Genomic DNA, 10,327 nt, shown 5'->3' with positions numbered 1-10,327 from the left:
TGGTTTTTAGTTGTGTTGTGAGCATTTAGTCATGAATTAAAAAGAAGGAAATGGTTGTTGTTTCATGTTCTTTTGATGAAAAATGGAAGATAGATGAATTTGAGCCAAACAAATGAGCATGCATGTGCCTTAGATGATAAGGGGAAAAATCGGCTAACATGTTGTGATTTAAAATGATGAAATGGAGATTATACTTAAGTAAAATCATAGATATGTGATGATTTATTGGTGATATACATGTTTAAATAACAAACATGCAAGTTAGGTATGAAAGAGTGATTTGGTAATAAATCTGCTTGGGACAGCAGCAGTAACGTGACTTTGGAAAATCACTATAAATTGTGGGAGATGAGTTAGAAGCTGCATAAATTATGTAATTAAAGCTTAATGATTCTAGTTTCAAATGGAATAAACGAGAACATATTTTGAATTCTGTACAATGAGAAATTTGATTCGTAATGAAGAGTGGTCAGATTAGTCAAACAGTGAAACATGGGAAACTTTAAGAAAAATATGGTATTGATTGGCCATACCAAAAATTATGAAAATTTTATGGACAGAAGATATATGAGTATTTTCAGGGAAAATTAACGGCACTTGATTTGGAGTTTCGTAGCTCCAGTTATAAATAATTTAGTGACTGTTGCTCAGGAAGACAGCTTGTAGTGAAATTATGATTATGTGGTAAACATTGACAAAAATTTGTTAATGAGTTGCTTATTGTTTTCTTATAAGCTTACTATGATCTGTAGGTGTGGTTGGCTGAATATTGTAAGGGGTTAATACGTAGTTTGTATTTGAATAGTTAGATTAACGTGTTAGTAATCCAATTCTAGGTGGTTCGTGTGTGGATCTCGTCAGCATATCGTCGCAAACAGGTGTGTAACTGGCACCCTCTCATAGACTAGATTGGCAAAAGCCGAAAAGCCGAAATGCCGAAAAGTCAGTATTTTGGGAATTTGCGAGTGTGCGAATGCTCGTAAGATAGTTAGGTTTGTATATTTGGTAATCTAAAGTAATAAACTGCAGTTCGCGCGATTTCGTACATTTTGATAATTTGGGCTTAATGGGCCAAAGATCGGGTTCATGGGCCAACGGGTTGGGCCCAATTCGGTAAGTATGCGCGGTAAGTGTTCTGATAGTACGTAAATAGTTAGGATATGCATGAAAACCCTAAAAGTAGCTAAATTACTATAATACCCCTATGTATGGAAAATTACTGTTATAACCCTAGGTGCAAAATTACCGTTATACCCCTAGGGTTAATTTTGACTGAAAAGCATGACGATCTGATTCTGTATGATGTATGCCATGATTATATATCTGTTGCATGGGGACATAGGTTATATTATGGAGGAAGCGTCCTGGTGGCTATGCCATAATTATCTGATCTGGTGGCTCTGTCACATATTTCTGTTCTGGTGGCTCTGCCACAATATCTGTATCTGGTGACTTCGTCACAATATCTAGCAGCCTCGCTGCGATTTCTGTGGTGTGTAGCGGTTGGGTGGGTCGAGTAGTCTCCCCACATGGTGTAAGGCTGGTACGGGGGTGTTATGGATGAATCTGGGTTGGGTTTCTACATAAACATGTAATATCTGTTCTGTTCTGTTCTGTTATGGGCCTATGGGCTTTATTCTGAATTCTGTTCTGGGCTAAGGCCAACTTATTCTATTTCTGTGGTTTGAGCTGATATAGGATATTGTTGGGTTAATTTACACACTAAGTTTCCCCAAACTCACCCCTTTTATTTTCATCCACGCAGGTAATCCCCAACCATAGTGGGCTTGGAGCTGTGAGGGAATTCGAAGTGGCCACCCATTCTAAAAGTTTGATTTTCTTCTGGTGAACTGGACATCCTTTTAATTACGTTTGAGGTTTTGGGCTTTTAAATGTAATAAGGTCGCTTATTTATTTTTGATAGTTTTTATATGTTTTATTAAGATAGGTAATATTTATATTTAACTGTTGAAATTGGATAGCTTTAGGGCGCGTTTTCAAAAATAGTAATTGATTTCAAAATAACACGAAAACAAGCAAAGCTTCCGCAATGAAGATATTTTCCAAAATTAATCACTTTTCCTAAAAATGACTTAATCAAATCGGTTTCCTAGAAATATCCATGACGTTAAGGTGTGGCAATGGCGGTATGCATGTCTAGGATTGGATCCGAAGGGAGCTTGGTACTTAAGCAGTCCGATGGACTCACCACCTCTTTTCCGGTTTCCTACCTGGTGCACAGCTTCCATTCACTTTAACCTATAATGAAATTATCTTTTAAAACACTAAGTTTTTCTAGATCAACAATATAAAATGTTTTGAACGCTTCGATGTGGCATGTTGGATCCGGTCATAACGTCTGGGCCGGGTTTGGGGTGTTACAGTGATAGCTCCGTGTAGTAGCCCAAATTTGACCAGGCTGAAAATAAAATAAAAGAATTGGATAAATAAATATTTATTTATTTAAAAGGGGTCCATTACAGTCCAGTTTACAAAAAGCCCAAATTAATTGACCCATTTAACCAAAACCCAGCACCCGGTTACAACCCAATTAGCCTAAACCTTTAGCCCAAAATCTATTAACCCGGTTACAACCCAATTAGCTTAAACCTTTGGCCCAAAATCTATTAACCCGTTACACCCAAACCCAAACAAGACCGAACCTAAACGAGGCCCAATGCCTAAACAGAATCTGGAAACCCTAGGGTTTTCAGAAGCTTCGCGCCGCAAACCGCGCCTTTTCAACTTCAGTCGTTCCATCTGCCCCCATCGACGCCGTGATTCCTGGCCTCGAATCTGGCCGTAGTTGAAGCCGAATGAAAGCAGATCAGCGCCAGCAGCGACGCCATCAGGGCCTAATCATCCTGATTCGCTGATTTCCTCGCGAGACATCTGCAAAATGAAAAAACCACAACAGAAAACAAGGGCAAAATATAGAAAGAAATCAAAAGATTTCTTTCCCAGATTGTAAATCACTTACAAAGGGTTATAAAAACCCATTTTTCTCTGATTTGTAATACACGATTTTCCAGAGAGAAATATACACACAGATTCAACAGAGCACAGTATTACTAACTTACAGTGCCAGTAGCTACTCGAGTGCAAAGGTGAATATTTTTAATATATATTACAAATAGTAAAAAGGGAAAGGGATTACCTGGTTTTCGTTGAAAAGGGTGAAGGTTTTTTGACCCTCCGACCACCGTGGCGCATGAACGCGTGAGGAGACCCCTGGACGGAGGTTCAACAGCATCGGGATTGGCCCTCGAGTCCTCTTTCAGAGGAGTTCGTTTATTTTTTTATAACCGAATGTTAAAATGATTTTTAGGTGCAAATTTTGACTTATATAGCCCCTGTAATACGACGTTGTTTGGCTTAATTCAATAAGCACTCAAACGGCGTCGTTTCAACGGAGGATTCGCGCGTTGACCCGATTACCAGGGAAGGATCCGCGCGTTTTTGCAAAATGGATTAATTATCCAATCGGTCCTCTCAACTTTTAATTTCTCATAATTTTATTTTAATTATTTTTTTAATTTAACCTCAGTATTCTAATTTTAATTCAATTTAGTCCCAACAGATTTTTGAGGTATATTCAGAAAACGAAGTCGTTTTTAGGATTAGGGTTTAATTACCCAATAAGTCCCTCGACTTTCAATGAATGTTTTAATCAGATCCAAATATTTTTTATTATTTTACAAATTAACCCCAGATTTCTTAATTAAATCCAATTTAGTCCTTTTGTTTTAAATACCTTATATATTACTTTTTAAATATCAATCATAAAATATTATTTTTATCATCTAATATATTTTATGTATATATTATTTATTATTTATTATATTATATATTTATTTACTATATTTTATATTATTATATATTCTAAATATTATACGATTCATATTATATATTTTATTATATACTACTAATTATATTATGTTATTATATGTTTTATTTATAAATATTATGAGTTTTCCTATATGTATTAACCATTTTACTATGTTTTAGTATGAAAATACCTATTAAATTATTATTATATATTCTTTACATTATATCAAATATTTTATTACGCATATTATTATTGCTATATGCTATATTATTATATATTTTTATTTATAGATCATATTATACATTATATTTTATCATAGTTCCTATATTACCTTACAAAATATATATTATTACTTATTAATACATTCTTCATTTATTTTAAAAAGTATATAGTAATATCTAGTACATTATTTTTTCTTATATACTAAGTTATTATGCTTTAAATATAATCTTTACTTATGCATTCTTCGTTTTAAAAAAGGGTTCACTTTATCATTTTTATATTATTTTTAAATAGCCATTTTATATTTTTACGTTTAATAGCTTATTTTCAGACTCACTTTTATTTGATATTGTATAATATGTTAAATTTTATACATCATTTTGTTCTTGCTTTTTATATTCACATAAAATTAGTTAATTATGATAAATTAGATATGTTTGCATGAAATGTTGTTATGTATGTGTTATACATTTATACTATTTAATTCACTATATTCAATGTTATAATTTGTATGTAATAATGTTATCCATGACCATGCATTAAAATATTAGATATTTTAGATCCTTGTCCATCACTTATACTATGCTTGCATGAAATGATAAAACATGTATATAGTAGCTAGGTTATTATAAGTTCTTATAATATGTAAACATATCATTTTTTTTTTAACTGACAGTCATGTTCTATTTAATTAAAAAGAAACTTTTAAAAAGGGGTGCAAGGCAATGTTTTGAATACTTAGAAATTCGAGAAAAAGTGCCCTAACATGCTGGGTTGCAATTTCTCTTTTGTCTAAATTATCTAAAATAGCCTTTTAAATAAGTTTTATAAATCACAAGATGATTTTAGTTACGAAAGATTAAAGATATCATGTCCAATCATGCTGGATGTGATGTTTACACTCTTTTAAGAACGAATAAATCTTGATTCTTTTCTCAAACTATCACAGTTTTAAAGAAATATCTTTTTTTTTAATTTCTTTCAAAATTTCTGACATTAATATAAAATTACTCAATTTGGTACCAATTTTGGGCGTTACGAGGGTGCTAATCCTTCCTCGTACGTAACCGACTCCTGAACCTATTTTCTCATAATTTCGTAGACCAAAATGATTTATAAAGGTGGTCCAATCACACCTAAAAAGGTTGGTGGCGACTCCCATTTTTATTTTTCAAAAAGTCAATCCCCGTTTTTCAAACCCTTTAAAACATGGTTTCGACATTGCGGATAACTAAGATTGTTAGTTATGGATAGTTAGGGTTTCTTGCGTGCAATTAAAGTTTTGTTAAGTTGCAGAATGACTTTACTCCATAGTCAAGTATTCTTTGACAGAAGCTAGGTCAAATCTAGCATTGTCGTTTCGCAAATTAATATTTTTCATTTTGAGATCAATCCTGCTTTATTGGCCTAGATATCAATGAATTTATAGTTCTACAGTATTGAAATGATGGATTTGGTAATGTTTCTCTGCCTGTTTGAATAGTTATGCATCACTATTGTCTATGGGGGGTGTCAAATGTGATTATAAAACTACTGTTAGGTTCCATTTGCTTTGGGAGGTGAATCCAAATCATGGTTAGAAATGTTTCCGCCAGATACTATAATGACATGGGACTTAAAAGCATATTTCAACCAGATTATTAAATAATAATATATGATAATAATTAATATATTATATACTACTCTACTATTTTAGTATGTGATATAGTATTATATAATGAAACAATATATTGTATAAGTATTAATGTAATAACTATTATTATATTATAAATTATAATAAAAGAGATATTGTCAATGGTTATGTGTAATTTGATATATTAAAATACATGTTTATAATTATAATCAGGAATACATAAAATATTATTAAAAATAATATCTTAACAAAATATTAATTTTTAAATTAGATTTCGAATAGTTTTACAAATTGTATTTGAGTATTGGGTTTAATTTCTTTTTAATTTGGATTTGATATTCAGGTTATAATTAATTTATTTTGAGTTTAGGTAATAATAAGTATATTATTTAGGTTTGGGCTTAGTATAATATTGCAACCTCCCTAACTCAGCCTAGACATTACGATCAGATTTTGAAGGCTACATAAGCCATTGGGATAGCCTAGTAAAATTACCAAAGTTATTAAAACATTTGCTTAGCTTGGAAGAAAACTTAGCGTTTTATCTCATTTTCATTGAAAGATACCATTTTCCAAAAAACTGATGGATTTTGATGTTTATTTTGCAAAAGTTGATTTTCAATTTATTTACTATTCAAAACTTGTTTATAATAAAAAGTGATGATCGACAGAATTTTGATTAAAAACTAAATCTCATGCATCAGAAATTTAGTTTCCAAGTTTCAAAAGTCTAAACAACTATAATGCCATGCAAGCCAAAATTAACCCAAAGTTTACGTCCAGTGCCACAGTTCATGTAAAATAATACAGTACCCAAATAACAGAAATTATAAATATTATCTTTAAAGTACTTTTGTTGGAAAAAATATCTGAAACAAGCCCTCCGAATGCCGAGTTTGTGTCTTAACCTTGTGGGTTATCTGTAAAGAAGGAAACTAAGGCGGTGAGCTTAAGAAGCTTAGTGTGAATCTAAACACAAGAAAAATCAGTGTAAAACAATAGACATGACATACAAAACAATAGTTCTTAGAACAATAGCAATACAGAATTTGACAGTTTATTTGAGTATGCTTATGAATGTCAATGAAATTCAAGTACATCAGAAAAAAATTCCTACCCATCGTCCACTGCACACCACAGTAAGAGTTCCCTAGAACTCATCCATCCCTACACACCGCATTGTGGATAAACCACCAGTAATTGTAGATAAACTACCAATAGAATAGTGGGTAAACCATAGTAAATTTTAGATAAAAAGATTACAGATAAACTATCAGTACGTTGTGGATAAACCACTAGTGTTTGCTAATTTAGAACTATCAGTACTTCCTCATTTCATATCATCCCAATCCCCATGCTATGCAATATGGCATGCTAGTAACAATACAATGTAAAAATAGTAGTCATGCTTATCATGCAATCAGTTTAACAGTAGTAGTAGGCAAGCTGAACATGCAATCAGTAATATAGAAGTAGTGACAACAGTAATAGATCATCAAGTATACCATAACAGTAGGCATGTATCATATCACACATCATACATATAACAGTAACAATTCAATCAATCAGATCACATATTCCAAAATATAAATAATATCAGGGTCTCAATTGAGTGCACAAAAACTCTAAAAAAATAATTCGGGGACTATAGAAGGACTAAACTGAACATATCACAAATTTATGGGTCACATGGCCGTGTGGCTAGGCCATTTGACAACCTGATGTCGTGTGGAAAGGGTACACGGTTGTCTGTCCAGACCATGTAACAACTTGATGCCGTATCTGCAACATACAAATTCCCAACAATAAGGGCAGGACCATGTGGCTAGTCCTGTAACAGGTTGTGGTCGTGTACTTCAAAAAAGTGTCCTAAAATAACAAATGCACATGGTTGTGTGGTCCACTCATGTAACTCACATGCTCATGTGGGAGACCGTGTGACCCTAAAAATATACACGATTTGCCACTGATCCACTTGGTAAAGAACACACACCTTTCACCATGAGTCCAATCGACACCTTTCATGATCAATTCTGATTTGATTCACCTAGATCCGATCCTTCAATGGATAATACACACGAATTAACAGTTGGTATCAAATAATTTCGTAAGATCTGAAAAAGATTGATTAATCAAACCGAAAGATTAACATCAGATATTTGTACAATGAAAATAACAAATCTAACTATTGAAATAAATTGCACTAACCAATCCTTCGACAAAGATAAAGTAAGCTATTGGCAAAAGATCTAAACACCAACATAATCCGAATGTTTAAGGTATGACTCAAGAAAAAGAAGGAAAGTTGACAGTTTAATGATGGTGGAGGATGTGGTGGTGTGGTGGCAAAGAAAACAAAGGGAAAACAGAAGAATCTTGATAGAAGAAAAGGAAGAGGGGCAGCACAAAACAATTAGGGAAGGAAGAGGGTTGATTAACAAATAAATATGTTATATACCTAGGTCTAATTTAAAGGGCGACAATTTGGGTTTAAACCGAAAATTTAATAAAATGAGAGAAAATGGGTTGAACTTGGGACTCTAGGGTGAAACCATTATCACTTAACCATTAGACTAATAATTCATTCTAAACCATTATCACTTAACCATTAGACTAATAATTCATTCTTATCTAATTTAGACACTTAACCGAAAATATATTGGGGTGTGACAAATATATTTGAGTTTTTGAATAAATATTTTAGGATGAGTTTTGAAATAAAAAATTTATTCAATTGTCAAAATAATATAATACTGAACAATAAAATATTTTTCCTTTAATTGATATAATATCATAAAATAATACATTTTACATACAATAAGCATTTCAATTATTTTTTATAAAATAACTTTATTAAACATACGTATATAATTTATGTTTTTGCAAGACAAATTTGAATGTCATTTTCATCATATAAAAGTAAAATAAATAATTACATTCAAAATTAAAATATTTATAACTTATAAAATTCAAAATTATCTGAACTCGTCGAAGCCCACCTGGCTTGATCCCAGCCCAAATCCAAAAAGGCTCGAGCCCGCGAAAATCAAATCCCATAATAGATATGATTACGAGAAAAGCCCAAGCCTAAGAAATCCCGAGCCTCAGTAGATTTCAGCCCAAAGAATCTAAGACTAAGTAAACCAAATCAGAGCCCACTCGAGCCAGCCGATTTGCCAACTCTAGTTATTGTATCCTTTACCGATTTGGAATATCCATATAAGTTTGTTGTTTCTGGAAGCTATAACAAAATACCAAAATCTCTACATATTTGAGAATTCCTTTAGGTATTTTTGGTATACATTATAGATTTTTTTATTCAATATAAGTTTGTGAAAGCTATAACAATATGCCATCATCTCTCTCGATTACCAAATCTCCTATACTAAATAACACAATTCCTCGTGTATAACCATATCACAGAACAAGATAACAAATGATTTCCAATGATACCAAGATTACTAACCAAATTCCATATTTTAAAACCAATTCATCATCTTCTTCTTATTCCCTTAGGTGCATGAATCTTCACAAAAACAAAAAAATATCAACCCGAGTTTTAACTTATTCTATTGTGGTCAACTACTCTCTTCTTTTTATTTTTTTTTTATTCTAGACCCTACAAAAATTTCCTCTTCCATTTTCAAAATAGGAGTTGCTTGCAGTTTTATGCATATTTTGTTACTCGTTACAACATCATTTATAACTTAGATATTTTTGTATCACGTAAGGGGTTTTTGTGTATTGTTTAGCGATTTGGTTATTCTATATAAATTTTTGGTTTGTGGAAGCTATAACAAAAGACCATGATTTCTACATATTTGAGAATTCCTTTAGGTATTTTTGGTATACGTTATTGATTTTGTTATTCAATATATTTGAATTTTGAATTTTGATGCCAAATAACACATTTATGAATTCAATAGAAATTGGACAAGTAAGGAAATTTCTCGTTGAGTTACATACTTAAAAACGAATAAACCTTAGTTCCAAGAAATCACATCTTCTACCAAGATATTCACTAAGGAAGTAGAAATGCTTTTGAAAGACACTATTTAGGAACAAATGGAACGTTTTCGACTTAAGGAATAGTTATAAATAGAAAATTCTAACTTAATGGATATAGAGAAATTGATTCTAAATTGCATCCAATAGTATTTGAACCTATACCAAAGGTTTAGAAGACCTCTGTCCTATCCATTAGACAATGGACGCTTTTCATTACGATTTTTTGACATTTTGACTTTTTTCTCTTGTTCGATTTTTTTTCTTTTCTCTCTGTTTAAAAAACTAAAGAACATGTGAAAATTGTATTATATGATATCAAATAGCACAATTCCTAGCATATAGGCATATTTCTAACCAGATAACAAATGATTTTTAGTGATACCAAGATTACTAACTAAATTCCATATTTCCCGATCAATGAATTCTTATTCCCTATGGTGCTTGAATTTGCTCAAAAAAAAAACACCAACCCAACTTTTAACTTATTTTATTTTGGGTAATTACTCTCCTCTTCTTTTTATTATTTTCTTTCGATTCTAAACCCTACAAAAATTTCCTCCTCCATTTTCAAAATGGAAGTTGCTCGCAATTCATGTTTATTTTGTTTTTCGTTACAACATCATGTATAACTTAGA

The sequence above is a fragment of the Gossypium hirsutum genome, chromosome A03, assembly GCF_007990345.1.
Source record: "Gossypium hirsutum isolate 1008001.06 chromosome A03, Gossypium_hirsutum_v2.1, whole genome shotgun sequence".
In the NCBI taxonomy this organism is placed as follows: Eukaryota; Viridiplantae; Streptophyta; class Magnoliopsida; order Malvales; family Malvaceae; genus Gossypium; species Gossypium hirsutum.
The sequence above is the reverse complement of the archived record's forward strand: the minus strand, read 5'-3'. Positions refer to the sequence as shown.